Source organism: Saccopteryx leptura, chromosome 2 (assembly GCF_036850995.1).
Source record: "Saccopteryx leptura isolate mSacLep1 chromosome 2, mSacLep1_pri_phased_curated, whole genome shotgun sequence".
NCBI classification, from domain to species: Eukaryota; Metazoa; Chordata; class Mammalia; order Chiroptera; family Emballonuridae; genus Saccopteryx; species Saccopteryx leptura.
The window spans coordinates 320,116,639-320,130,927 of record NC_089504.1 but is presented as its reverse complement, the minus strand read 5'-3'; the positions used below and the strand labels follow the sequence as shown (position 1 = coordinate 320,130,927).

General features: G+C 42.9%; 1 long non-coding RNA gene across 1 annotated transcript; it reads left to right on the top strand.

The window, feature by feature from the left end:
- The first annotated feature begins 1,673 nt into the window (after positions 1 to 1,673).
- LOC136393577 (uncharacterized) lies at positions 1,674 to 9,816 on the top strand. The gene is made up of 4 exons (XR_010749102.1): positions 1,674 to 1,934; positions 7,259 to 7,305; positions 9,374 to 9,485; positions 9,607 to 9,816. It is a non-coding gene; the product is annotated as an uncharacterized lncRNA (long non-coding RNA).
- The last annotated feature ends 4,473 nt before the right edge of the window (positions 9,817 to 14,289 follow it).

Sequence of the window (14,289 nt, the reverse complement as noted above, 5' to 3'; positions counted from 1 at the left end):
TTTTGATTTCCTCTGTTTGTTGAAATGACAGATACATCCAGTGATAAACACAGCCATTGTGAAATATGGGTCAGTGCTCTGTGAAGTCCCTATCTTTCTGAATTTCTGTTTCAAGTCCCTATCATTTTAGAGTAGGTTGGTAATAATAATAATAATAATAATAATAATAATAATAATAATAATGTAAAGAAAGAAAGTAGGTTGGTAAACTCTTGGAGAAGCCACCACCTAGTAGTACTGAGGGCTCCTAGATGAATATTACCCCTTGTTGACCAAGCTTCCTAACTTCCTGTCTCTGCTTAAACCCAAGAATTACTGACCTCAGGTGTGTATTTCCACCATATTCACTTTTAGCCCTTTGGTGTAGAACTCCACACCAAATCATCATCCTCTGTACCTCTCCTGGCCCTTAGCACAGGCTTATGCAAGGATCAGAAAAGTACTCTGGGTGTGCCATTAAATCCTTGGGAGGGGTTAAACTCACCCGATTTTTTGAAAGTGCAATTTTCTTTTTCTCCCATCCAACGGTTGTACTTTATGTTGGGACTCTTTGCAGTTTCCATTAATTTTCAACATGGCCTCCATGGAAATCTTGCTATGAAATAACTGGAAAACTAGAGAAATTGGTTGGCTTCTCATAGTCTTGGTGTAACCACAGTGGAAGTTGAGATGCATGCTTGTATGGCCAGAGGCCGCCACCATTGTGGCCATGTAGATTCCCATTGGATTTGGGCAGATGGTAAAGAAACAGTGGAGCCAAAAAATGGTTGGCCATTCCTTTATTAAAGTCTCCCATCAGCCAATGAGCAAACACACAGGGAGAACACTTCCCTCCCATTCAGAGCTCCCAAAGCCCTGATGCATTCCCTGGTTCCACAACCAGGAGAATCTTCTCTGGTTCCTCCTGGAATCGAAGGCCCCTACAAGTCTCAGAAGGGCTTCCAAAACCCCTCAGCTCTGGTTCCCCATCTGCACTCCTTCTCTCTCTGCAAAACTGGCTTCTTCTTCAGCACTCTGCATTCTCTCTGCTCTCCCTGCAAAACTACCCAGCCCACAAAGACCCCTCCTCCAGCAAATATTAGCAAAAACAATGGCCCTTCCCAAGCAGGATGGTAATTTGCAATTTCACAGATCACATATACCTGGTGCTGCCCAGCTCCCAGTGCAAACTATAAGTGAGCAAACATAAAGTCATATTTTACAAACTTATTTAACCAACAGCGATCCTGGGCAATTCACAGGTGCAATACCCAAATCTTCAGGGTGTTAGAATTGAACACTTAAAGGTCCTTATGAGACCCTCACATCAACCATCCTACTGAGTCTTCCTAGGTTCTGAGCTCCCTTTCCGAGCTACACGCCTGGGGGCCGGGCGCTTCCCTCCCTGACGGGAGGTGCAGGCAGGGCCCTTTCTCCCACTCCTCCCGTCTGTCAGGAGCGGGAGCACGGAGGGAGGCCGGCCTTGCACAGCAGAGGGCAGAAAGGACCGCGAAAGCCCCCGAAAGCCGAGCAGAGGAGGGAGGGGCGGCCACGGTCGCCTGGCAACCGCCCACCTTCTCGGGCTGGGTCCGGAGCAGCAGAGCAGCGCTCGGATTAACCGCATCGCCTCACGTCGCCCCGCCCCGCGCCGCCCTCCCATTGGCTGTCGCTAGGTTCGGGCTTCGCCTCTTAACGGTCCCAACCGCCCGCGGCCGGAGGTGAACAGCCGCGAGTAACTCCGGACGCAGTCACCTCACCGGGCTCCGGGCTGAGGTGGGAGGCAGGGGCGGGGCGGGCCGGCTCCCGGGAAGCCCTGCCCCTTCCCCGGGTTCCGGCGGGCCTGGTCCTGCGCGCCTGTCAGCCATCGACCGAGCTCTCGCATCTCCTGCCCAGCACAGCCTCTGCGCAGGGGCTCCGGGGCCGCCGGACCGCGGACGTCGCCGCCGGGAGGAGAGGTGAGGGCAGCCCCGGAGCCAGTGATTCGGGGCCTGGAGAGGCTGGGGCCCGGGGCGGGGCACTGGCAGCAGGGGCCGCCTCCCATCTTCTGCCTGCACGCGGCCGGAGCTCCATCCCGTCCGGACCCGGTGCTGGTCAGCCCGACCCTCTCCGCAGCTCCGGGCCTCGAGTACCCCTCTGGGGAGACGTGGAGGAGCCTGGGGTCTCGCGGTGGGAGCTCAGACCCGGACCTGGGAGGCGCACGGCCCCGGGCCTCTGGGAAGAGGCCGGGATGTCTGCCTGCGGCTCGCCACGCCACGCCACGCCTCGCGTCGCAGCTCGGGTGTGGTCCGATTCCGTCCTCTGACTCCTCTCTAATGCGACCCTGCGCCCGGGAGAGGGAGAAGACCCACGTGGGAGGGCGATGTTAGGGGTTGGGTCCAGTTGCATCGAAAGTCTTCTAACTCTTTGCAGAGTGAGGTGTGGGTGCAGAGACCACGGCTTCTGTTGGTCTCGCTGTGTCTTTGTATGGTGGTGGGAGCCGGGGCCAGGCGAGTTGTCCCCGGCCAGCTCCTGTTCCCAGGGTTTGTTTCCTGTAAGGGACTAACTAGTACATGTACGTGCCCGTTGTTACTCTTTCCTTCCTGTTTGCTGTACTGATCAAGCAATTGCAGATAGGACACCGGGAGGTGATGTGAGGCTATACCTGTAATAATTTCAGTGCGTCAGGGTCCATCCAGCTCGAATCTGTGCCAACATTATTTTAGTTTGGACACGGAAAGTGGACACTCGTGGATACTTGGAATCTGCTCTAAATACCAGAGACTCCATGTAGGTCTTGTGGGTTTTATAAAAGTACCTAAGAATATAGCTGCTCTCTCTATCTCTCTCTCTTCCCCTTCTGCAGCCATAGCTCTAATCAACCGAGGTATGCTCAGAGCCTGGTTCAAGCGAGTTGGCCTACGACACTGAGGTTGGCTCCGTGGCCTCTGCTTAAGGCACTAAAAAAATGGCTCCATTGCTGAATAACGGAATAACGGCCGCAGATGGGCAGAGCATCGCCCCCTAGTGGGCTTGCGGGTGGATGCTGGTTGGGGCGCATGCGGGAGTCTGTCTCTCTGCCTCCCCTCCTCTCACTAAAAAAAAAAAAAAAAGGGCGGGGGAAGGTTGGTAAATGGTGGCATGTAGCTTTGTGAACTTAGAGTTCAGATAATAACTAGGTTATATATCAAAGAACTGGTATTGTGAGAGAAAGCCAGCCTCAGAACCCTCTAATCTCATTGACCTCTCTTAAGTGCTATGAACAGGTTCAGGTGTAGATCATTATGAAAAATTTAGTCAATGACTAGGAAAACTTTTTTGGCACTCACACAGACTGGTTTAACAGGTCTAGGCTAGTATTTTTCTTTTTTAAAAACAATTTTTAAAAACAATATACTAATAGCCTTGGTTGAAGAAAGAAGTAAATTAAAATAAAAATTAGTGGAATAATACATTGGAATTTGGTATTTCTAATTTGGAGGAGTCTTTTTACAGTTCACAAAAAAGGTTGTTATATCATTAATCAACATGTTCTCAAAGGTTAATAATGATAGGAACTATGCATCAACCATCTTATTTTCTTTTTTTTTTTTAAGTTAGAGGAGAGGATATAGTGAGACAGACTCACACATGCACCCTGACTAGGATTTACCCGGCAACCCCTGTCTGGGGCCAATGTTAGAATCAGCCGAGCTATCTTCAGTGCCTGGGGCCAATGCTCTAATCAACCGAGGTATGCTCAGAGCCTGAGGCCAACACTGGAACCAACTGAGCCACTGGCTGTGAGAGAGGAAGAGACAGAGAAGGGGGAGAGGGAGGGAAAGAGAAGCAGATGGGCACTTCTTTTGTGTGCCATGACTGGGAATCAAACCTAGGACGTCCACACACTGGGCTGATGATCTACCACTGAGCCAACCAGCCAGAGCCTATTGCATTTTTATACACCAGTAATGAACTACCAGAAATGGAAACTAAGAAAACAGTTCCATTTACAATTGTATTAAAAAAGTAAAATTCCTTGGAATTAATTTAACCAAGGGGGTAAAAGACATGTATTTGGAAAATTATAAGACACTGAAGAAGAAATTGAAGGAGATACAAATAAGTGGAAGCATATACTGTGTTCATGGATAGGAAAAATAAGCATCATTAAAATGTCCATATTTCTCAGAACAATTTATAGCTTTGATGCAATTCCTACGAAGATATTGATGGTATATTTAATAGAACTAGAACAAATATTCCAAATATTTATATGGAACCATTAAAGACCTCAAATATCCACAGCAATATTTTTTAATTTATTGATTTTAGAGAGGGAGCAAGAGAGAGAGAGAGAGAGAGAGAGAGAGACATTGACTTGTTGTTCTACTTATTTAGGCATTCATTGGTTGATATTTATGTGTGCCCTGACCAGGAATAAAACCTGCAACCTTGATGTATCAGGATGACAGTCTTCACTAATTGAGCTACCTGGCCAGGGCAGCCACAGCAATCTTGGAAAAAGAACAAAATTGGAGGTATCATACTACCTGATATCAAACTATACTACAAGGCCATAGTAATCAAAACAGTATGGTACTGTCATAAAAACAAACATATAGATCAATAGAACAAAAATAGAAAGCCCAGAAATAAACCCATGCCTTTATGATTAATGTACAACAAAGAAGGCAAGAACATACAGTAGGGTAAAGAGAGTCAGTTCAATGAAGGGTTTTGGGAAAATTGTACAGATATGTACACAAAAAATGAAAGACTAATTTCTTACACTGTACACAAGAACAAACTCAAAATAGATTAAAGACTTAACTATAAGACTTGAAACCATAAAAATCCTAGAAGATAACAGGCAGTAAACCTTGGACATTTCTCATAGCAATATATTTTTCTGATTGTCTCCTTGGGCAAGGGAAACAAAGGAAAAAATAAATTGAACTACATCAAATTAAAATGTTTTTGCACAGTGAAGGAAACAACAAAATGAAAAGCAACCCACTGAATTGGAGAACGTATTCACCAATGATATATCTGATAAGGGGTTAATATCCAAAATATAAAGAACTTACAAAACTTAGTACCAATAAAACAATCCAAGCCTGACCAGACGGTGGCTAAGTGGATAGTGTCGGAGTGGGACGCAGAGGACCCAGGTTCAAAACCCTGAGGTCACCAGCTTGAGAGTGGGCTCATCTGGTTTAACCAAGGCTCACCAGCTTGAGTCCAAGGTCGCTGGCTTGAGCAAGGGATCACTCGGTCTGCTGTAGACCCCAGGTCAAGGCATATATGAGAAAGCAATCATTGAGCAACAAAGGTGCCACAATGCAGAATTGATGCTTCTCATCTCTCTCCCTTCGTATAAGTCTGTCCCTATCTCTGTCTCTCTCTGTCTCTGTCACATACACAAAAAAATCCAAATAAAAAATGAGTAAAGGACCTGAATAGACAATAATGCAAAGAACATATAGATGGCCTATAGACATATGAGAAGATGGTCAGCATCACTAGCAGAGAAATGCAAATTAAAACCATAGTAAGATATAACGTCACATCTGTCAGAACGGCTATCATTGGTACATCAACAAACAACAAGTGTTGGTGAGGACACAGAGAAACAGGAACCCTCGTGTACTGTTAGTGGGAATGCAGACTGGTGTAGCCACAGTGGAAAACAGTATGGAGTTTCCTCAAAAACTTAAAAATAAACTACTTTATGACTCAGCAATTAACTTCTGGGAATATATCCAAAGAAACCTGGAACACTGATTTGAAAGAATATATACACCCCTACATTCATTACAGCTTATTTACAATGGCCAAGATGTAGAAGCAGTGCAGGTGTCCACCAGTGGATGAGTGAAAAAAAAGCTATGGTACATTTACAGAATGGGTTACTACTTGGCTGTAAAAAAGCAGGAAATCTTACCTTTTGTAACAACATGGATGGACCTGGAGAGTATTTTGCTAAGTGAAATAAGGCAGTCTGAGAAAGACAAATACCATGAAATCTAATGACCAAGTTAAACAAAATAGAAACAGATTCATAGACACAGAGAACAGACTGACAGCTGTGGTGGGGTTGGGGGGGGGGGTTAGGGAACTGTGTGAAAAGGTGAAGGGATGAAGCCAAAACAAAACAAAAAGCCCTTCATAGACAACAGTATGGTGATTGCCAGAGAGAAAGGGGGGGCGGGGGAAGAGGGTAAAGGAGATAAATGGTGATGGAAGGAGATTTAACTAGTATACAGATAATGTATCAGAAATGTATACTTGATTGAATCATATAATTTTATTAACCAATGTCACCCCAATAAATTTAGTTTTAAAAATTAGATAAAAATAAAAATAATAAAACTACTTTATGGAGTTCAAGGGTGAACTGTACTTCCTTTTTCCTTCCTTTTCTCACCCCCTTCCCTACCAAAATTGTGGGGAATTAATTTTAGCTCATACTACATAACTGGGTAAATCCTAATTCCAATTAATATAACGTGCATTGCCCTGATCTTGTCGCTTGTCATTCAGGGTCTTCTGAGAAGTTCTGTATTTCCTTTCTATGTAATAAGTTCTTTCCTTATGTTTTCTTCTGTGGACTCTAGACCAGTGGAACTGGTCAGTCAACTGTGGAATTTAATATTCAGATTTCTGGGTCTCCATCAGCAATTATGGTTCAGTAGATCTAGGGTGGAATTTACTATATGGTTTTAAAAGCTCCACAGGTGATTGTTAATAGTTAAAGTTGAGAATTCTTACCCTGGATACACTTAAATTGTTGGGCCTAGAAGGAAACCTAGTATTTGGGAAGTAGCTAGAGACGACTCCTTGCTCACTTAGAGTTTAAGGACTTAATATAATGGGAGATCGGTCCTTTCTCTGGCTTTGTGGGTAGGTATAGCCATTTGGAAACAATTATTGGCTGATTGAATTGAAGAGAATCTAGTGGTTCTCTTCTCCCCACTGCCAGCTTTTTGTAAAAATATTGGAAATCATAGGGTTGGGATGTGCTCATTGACGCTTACAATTGGAAAAGGCACACACATATTGTGAAATGGTAATCTTGGATTATTGTTTAATACTTTCATGAATAATAAAGTCTTTGAATGTGTAATGTTTTTGATTTACAGATTTGAACAAATAATAAACAACTGAACTTTATGCTTCAAGTTAAGTAACAAATTTAGCCAGAAAAAATCATACTTTGAATATTACTAGTTTTATATTATGCTGAGTAACCTAGTTATTCATGAAATTTGAGTTCCTTTTTAAAAAGATACTTCAAATCTCTCTCCCTTTCTCTCTCTAGTTCTTTTTGAAAGTTGATATCTGCTCAGAAAATAAGAATTATAAGAGGTCAGTTCCAAATAATGCTCCTTCATGTTTTCAGTGTGGTAAAAATTTTATGTTTATGAGCTACATGTTCAGAGGCGGATTAAGGTTGGTTGAGGCCCCGGGCACAGAGGAAAAATATTGGGCCCCTTAAAAAAAGAGAAAGACAGGGAAAATAAAAATACATATTAACCATATTTTTAAATAAATAAAAAATATTATGTATTATTAATGTTAAAATTGCACATATGAAACCAAATTTGGTGTCATGAGAAAAAAGTATAAAGTTGGAGTTTTGTGGGACCCTTCAGCAGTTGGGGTCCTGTGCGCCTGCCGTTAAATCCACCTCTGTAAATTACTAAACTGTAGGTTTTTATGTTAAAAGTTGCCTCCCAGAAAAGAATATAGGCAGGTTTACTGGGGATAACCTGAGTGAATGTGTCTGACAGTGGTAGTGCTCCACCACCTTTTCTCTTTAATTCAAGACTAGAGTTAATGGAAGTGGGACAAGCTGTGGAGTAGCTTCTAGAGTGTCTGGACAGCTGCTCAGTGATTTTCCATACATGACCTCGCTTTTCTGGTGGTTTGTAGGCTTGTGCCCAGGAATGTCATTCAGTAGAGTTTCTGGTTGGTGGACAGGCTCTTTAGCTGTAGACACTGAGCTGCTTCCAGTCTGCAACCCTTTAGGGAAGGCTGCCTTCATTTTCTGCTTAGCTATGAAAGAAAAATTGAAGTTGACCTTTCGGAGCGTTTTATTTATTAATAATTCCTTTCTTTTTTTTTTTTTCTTCCATGCAATCAGAGAAATGCTTCCTTCTCATGAATTTTATTTTTTCATGTAGTCAACCTGATTTTGGTCAGACCATAATGTAGAATCTGCCCCAGAGCACCTTATTTCTCATGTGGAGAAGGCAGCCATTGCTTTCTGTTAGCTGAAACGGGATTTTTAAAAAATCTATTATTATTAAGCTTTATGCATTGCTCAAAATGTGAAAGAAGTAGCCTTTTTGCTGCTGTACCTTCTGGTGTTTGGAGTGGTCAATCTGTTAGCACTCCCCTCTCCATCACTTACTTCTCTCCCTTTTTACATTCCTTCTTAATTTTTCTTTTTCCTTTTAAATTATTTGGTTTTCTTTTAAGGTTCTAAAAGTGAACCTCTTTATAAAATTTGGACATATTAAAAAAAGTTTTGTTTTGTTTTTTTAAGGAAACCTCGTATTCCAAGGGAGAAATGTGTAGAAAATTTAGATACAAGGTTTTCATGATAAATTTATATTTGATTCTAGTTATAAACAAGAGTTAGCTTACGTAATCTCCAACTCACTTTTAAAAAATGTGTGTGTGTGTGTATTTTTTTTTTTTTTTTTTTTAGCTAGCTAGAGAGAGGGACAGACAGAGACAGGAAGGGAAAGAGATGAGGAGCATGAAGTCTTCATTGCAGCACTTTAGTTGTTCATTGATTGCTTTCTCACATGTGCCTTGACCAGGGGATTACAGCAGAGCAAGTGACCCCCTTGCTCAAGCCAGCTACCTTGAGCTCAAGCCAGTGACCTTTGGGCTCCAGCCAGTGACCACGGGGTCATATCTGATACTACACTCAAGCCAGCGACCTCGTCCTTAAGCTGGGTGAGCCTGCGCTCAGGCAAGTGACCTTGAGGTTTCAAACCTGGGTCCTCTGCATCCCAGTCCAGTGCTTTATCCACTGCACCACTGCCTGGTCAGGACAGAGTCTTCATAAGAGTCTTCCCCCTTCCTATGTACTCTACCCTAAGTGAGACTTTCAGGTTATGAGGATATATTTCTGAATTAAACTGTAGATCCATGTCACCCAATTCTAATCCTTATCACCTTTATGCTGGCATTCCATACCCACTGCCATTATTCCCCTCTTGTTGGGCACTTCTGGCCTCCTCTCTTTATTTACAATATTCAAGGGTAGCATATGGCCAACTGATCCCTACCAACCTGTTCAGGCGATGTGGCCCAGCAACTCCTTTTTTTCCAGAGCCCTGTGGTAGCCTTGGCCTACCACTTCTACCTACTCAAGTAACTCTTTTTCTACTATCTTAATTTTCTCTCTTTCCATTTGTAGGACCTTATCTAGCCATTTGGCCTGCTGCCTCTGCCAATTTAAAAACAATATTGAGGCTGTCAGCAAGACGAACTGTGTTGTGGAACTGCATGTGTGGCAAACACACCTCGTGGTGAGTCTGAATTGCCAGATAAATTTTTATTTATTAATTTTATTATGTTTTAATTTTTTATTTTTAATGGACAATGAATTTTAAACAAATAATATAACTGCATTTTTATTCATTCATTTAGAGTTCAACACCCTACATTTCCAAGAACTACTCTTGATAAAAGGGTAAGGCACAAGAGAAAGGAGTAAGAGGAAGGGAAGTAACATTAATGGTCACATACTGTTTATTGTGCTCTCTGCTTGGTGCTTTACTTCAAATGAGAACTTGTTCATTAGTGCGTCACAGTTTTTAAACTGGTTCTGTGTGCATTAGATTTTCATTCCCCTTGCTTTATAGGACAGGTATAGATAAAATTTTATTTTGCTTGTTTTGCAATTTTTTTTTTTTTTTAGCAAGAGAGACAGAGAGAGGGACAGATAGGGACAGACAGATGAGAAGTATCAGTTCTTTGTTGTGGCATCTTATTTATTCATTGATTGCTTTCTCATCTGTGCATTGACTTGGGGCGCCAATCAAGCCAGTGACCCCCCTTGCTCAAGCCAGTGACCTTGGGCTTCAAACCAGCGACCTTTGGACTCAACCCTGCAACTATGGGATCCCATGTTGAAGCCAGCGACCCTGCACTCAAGCTGGTGAGCCTGTGCTCAAGCCAGACGAGCCTGAGGCACCCTCAGGGTTTCAAACCTGGGTCCTCTGCATCCCAGGCCAATGTTCTATCTTCTGCGCAACTGCCTGGTCAGGCTGTTTTTGCGATTTTATAAAAAGCATACAAATGATACTATTCCATGAATGTTTTATTTGGAACCTGAGCGTTTGTGGTCCCATCAGCAGAACTGCTCCCCAGCCCTTCCATTGGACGGGAGGCTCTTGTGTTCTTAGAATGTCCCACTCCAAGCCTGCTCTGAAGCTCAAGGTATTCTATTCGCCAAACACTCTGGTGCTTTTAAGTATTTTTCTACATACTAGGTTTATTGGCACCTATTAGATCAGTTCCACAATGTGCTTTCATGCCCCAATAGCTTGAATATGGGTCACTGTCAGTGATCTGGGACACATCATAAATAATAACACTTTGCTACTTATGTAAAGACAGTGTCACCTATTTTTCAAAACTATTTTTTGACCAAATATATTACTCCCTTCTACCCAAAGGTGGGCAGAACAGGCATTTTCATCTCTTTTTACAGGTCAGTAAAAACAAGATCTGAAAGTGTTAAGTGCTGTCACCTAATGACCAGATCTCCTGCTTTCAGTTTGGGGCTCTCTGAAGCCCGTGCTACTCCTTTTGTAGGACTCTGACCTTCTTCTCTGACCCTCACCACCAGCAGCAGTACTTTTAATTCTTCCAGAAAAGAAACCCAGCTGCACACATGTACATTTGACCTTTATGTGATCAGAAGCTTTGGATAGGTCCCCAAAATATAAGAGATGACATGAAATGAAAGCAAAGTAGGCATCTGACAAAAGGTGCTTTTTCCTTCTACATTTTAGGACTATTATTCCATAAACTTATCAACATTCCATATTGGCACACAACCTGGCAAATCTCAACCTACATTCTAGATGCCTGCCTAAATTTTTCTTCTCTTTCCAAGTGAAAGGAGGGGAGATTCAGAGACAGACTTCCTCATGCGCCCTGACTGGGATCCACCCGGCAATTCCTGTCTGGGGTTGATTCTCTGCCCATCTGGGATCATGCTCACAACTAAGCTATTTTTATCACCTAAGGGGAGGCTTCACAGAGCCAGCCTTAGTGCCCAGGTCTGATACGTTGGAACCAATCAAGCCATGGCTGTGGGTGGGGAAGAGAGAGAGAGAGAGAGAGGGCTGAAGGAGGGGGAAGGATGGAGAATCAGATGTGTACTCTGACTAGAAATTGAACCTGGGACATCACATGCTGGAAAGATGCTCTACCACTGAGCCAACCAGCCAGGGCCATATGCCTGCCTAAATTTAATCAAAGAGCTAGGATGGACAGAGTGGGGTTTCCTTTATGGAGCCTTCTGTTGTGGGGGCCAGGATATGTGGCATCAGGGACCAAGCTGAGGTAGGTGGAGAAGGGCATGTCCAGATGAGGACATGTTGGCGCTGGGTGTTCATCATAGTCACTTGTGGTGGTAGTATAGGAAAATGGCTGGGAATTAGACTATTGTCCTAAGACAAGTCTTTGGTGCAGACTTTGGAACTCCAAGTCCTGTGGGGGCAGAACGCTGCCCTGGCAAACACTGATAAGATTGTTTAAAGGAAAGAGCTGATCCCTACAGCCTTTTCCTGCATACCTGAAAGGTATTAGTTAATCATCCTTCTCTGCACCTGAATCCATTCTAGGCTAATTAGACCCAAGCTCTGCTAATTTGCTTGATGAGTAAAGACGAATAAATATGATGAGGCTGCAGAGATCTGGGCTCTCGGTCTTAAGAAGCTGGGAGTCTCCTGTACCCATCTTTTCCATATGTTGTGTCTTGTGTGTTTTTCTTAAGTCCTGCAGCTCCTTCCTTTCATGCACACCCATTGCCGTGCTGGTTTCAGCAGGTAGCAATAACCTGAGCACACTGACGCAATGGAGAGAGGAAGCCTCATGCTCCCTCCGCATCTGAGCAGGACAGGATGGGTTACATGAATGTGAGGAGTCATGTAGATCTGCAGAGAGTACTGAGAGGTGTCTTCCAGCTTTGGCTTTTCCTCAGTACTGGGCAGGTGTCCCTTGGGGACCAATAGAATAATTCTAAATATACTTACTGTAATTCATGCTGTGAAATGTTCTGAGTAAATAACAACATTTGAAAAAGATACCTTTTCTCCTTTTGTTGTGTTGCCAAGCATAGGTTTAAGTAGGGTTTATTATTTTCTGTAAATGGCACTGAGATATTTGCCGACTCCTAATTGATTTGACTGGGATTCAGGCTATGGACTTGCTATGGAAAATTTTAACTCCTCACTGACAGCAAGCTTAATAACTGCTTTGCAAGCTGTTTCTATACTCCTTGTTTTTTGCTGTATTTCAGCTTCTGTACCCCCACTCCCTGTTTCCTGCTTACTGCCTTTTTTTAGCTTCTGTACTCCTGCTTCCTGCTTGTAAATATCCCCTGCTTCCTGCTTGTGGACCAGAGGGTCTCCATAATTTATGACCATTAATCTATTTACTCAGGATCCTGCAAAGAATCTATAAAAACCCAACTCTGTAAGCTCAGGATCCAGACCTTTGGGTGTTAACCTGTGTCTGGTCCCGCTAGCATAATAAACTGGTTCTCTCAGCCACCCCAATAGACACTTGGTCTTTCTGTCAGGTGTGATTTTCCGCAACTGATTGACAAAAGCTTTCCCATGTGTGTTTCATTATCAAAAGTGGTCTTTTTTTTTTCACGGAAGAACTGTCCACAGGAAATGCAGCATTAATAAAAGCATTACAAGTTTGAAGAAAGAGTACCCTCACTAAGCTGACTGTTGAACTGGAGTGGAAGTCCTCAGAGAAAAGTGGTGAATATTTGTCAGCCTTCATAATGAGCAGCTTGACTTTAATGACACTTAGTTTTAGAGAACTAAGTTACATACTGCCTTATTTTATGGAGGGAAATCTAGGAGATAGAGAATCAACACTACTAAACTCCCTTTTCAAATGTGGAGATATGCCCAAGTCATGTTAAATGCAACAGAGGGAGCCCTTCTCTTAAACCTGAATTTTACAATTCAAGTTACAAAAATAATTGAGGAAACTCTGATTTCTGGAACAGGCCTCCTGGTGAGCACAAGGTCAAGGTTCCCAAGGCAGAGTGGGATACGGGCCAATTGAAAAATAGAGGACAGATGCCCAGGATGAAGAAGAAGAGCAGGAATCAAGTGAGGTGAGGACAGCTCCCAAAACACGGGACTTGGACGTTTAGTCAGAGTGGGACAGGCCATGAAAGCACTGGCAGGAGGACCAGGGGTGCCTAGTCTGTGTCTTGTGTTGGCCATGTGACTTTGGCGAAGACAGTGATCTCCCACTCTGCTCATTTAGAGACTGGTGCCACTGTCCCTAGGGTAGACGAGAAGAGGACCTAATACACAAGATAAATTGTACAAGAAAATCCTAATGCTAAAGTTATTACATAACAGTAGATTTGGTGCATTCTTTAAAAATCTATATTTTCACCTGAAAGAGTGGGGATTTAGAGTAGTAGTTCAGAATAGTTGCCTATTCTTTAGACTAGACTCCAGGTGAGTTAGTTTTTATCTTTTTTATCCCTGGTTCATTTTTTAAATTCTTTTTTTTTTCTTTTAGATGAAAACAGAACTTCCATCATATGTTTTTAACAATAAACTCATCGTGGTATTACCCACTTCTGTGGCAGCAGCAATGTGCACTTTGCTTTTCTGTCTCATTGTGATAAGATAACAGTTAATTCAGATTTCCAAAATACATCTGTCTTTAGAATAGATTCAGAACCTAGAAACAGAAAATGAAAGCTACTTTCCCACCTACTCCTACTTGATATTCCTTTTTAGTCACTAGCACTGAGATACGTTTTGTTCTTTTATTACAAACTATATTCTAGGGATTTGTAAAGGAAACTCACTCTCAGAGATCTCCTAAAACTGACACCAAGATAATGAGCCACTAGACTATTTTGAGGAGTTTAACGGGCCAGAATTGACACGATAACAAAATTTCTTCAGCTCAAAACAAACATGTTCACTTGATATACAGGTCTCAACAGTGACTCTCTTTTTTTATTTCTTTTCTTGTTGGCTGCAATGAGGAGAGATTCAGAATCTCCATCCACATAGAGCTATGTCACCCTGGCTTATAGGACATGTCTAAGAG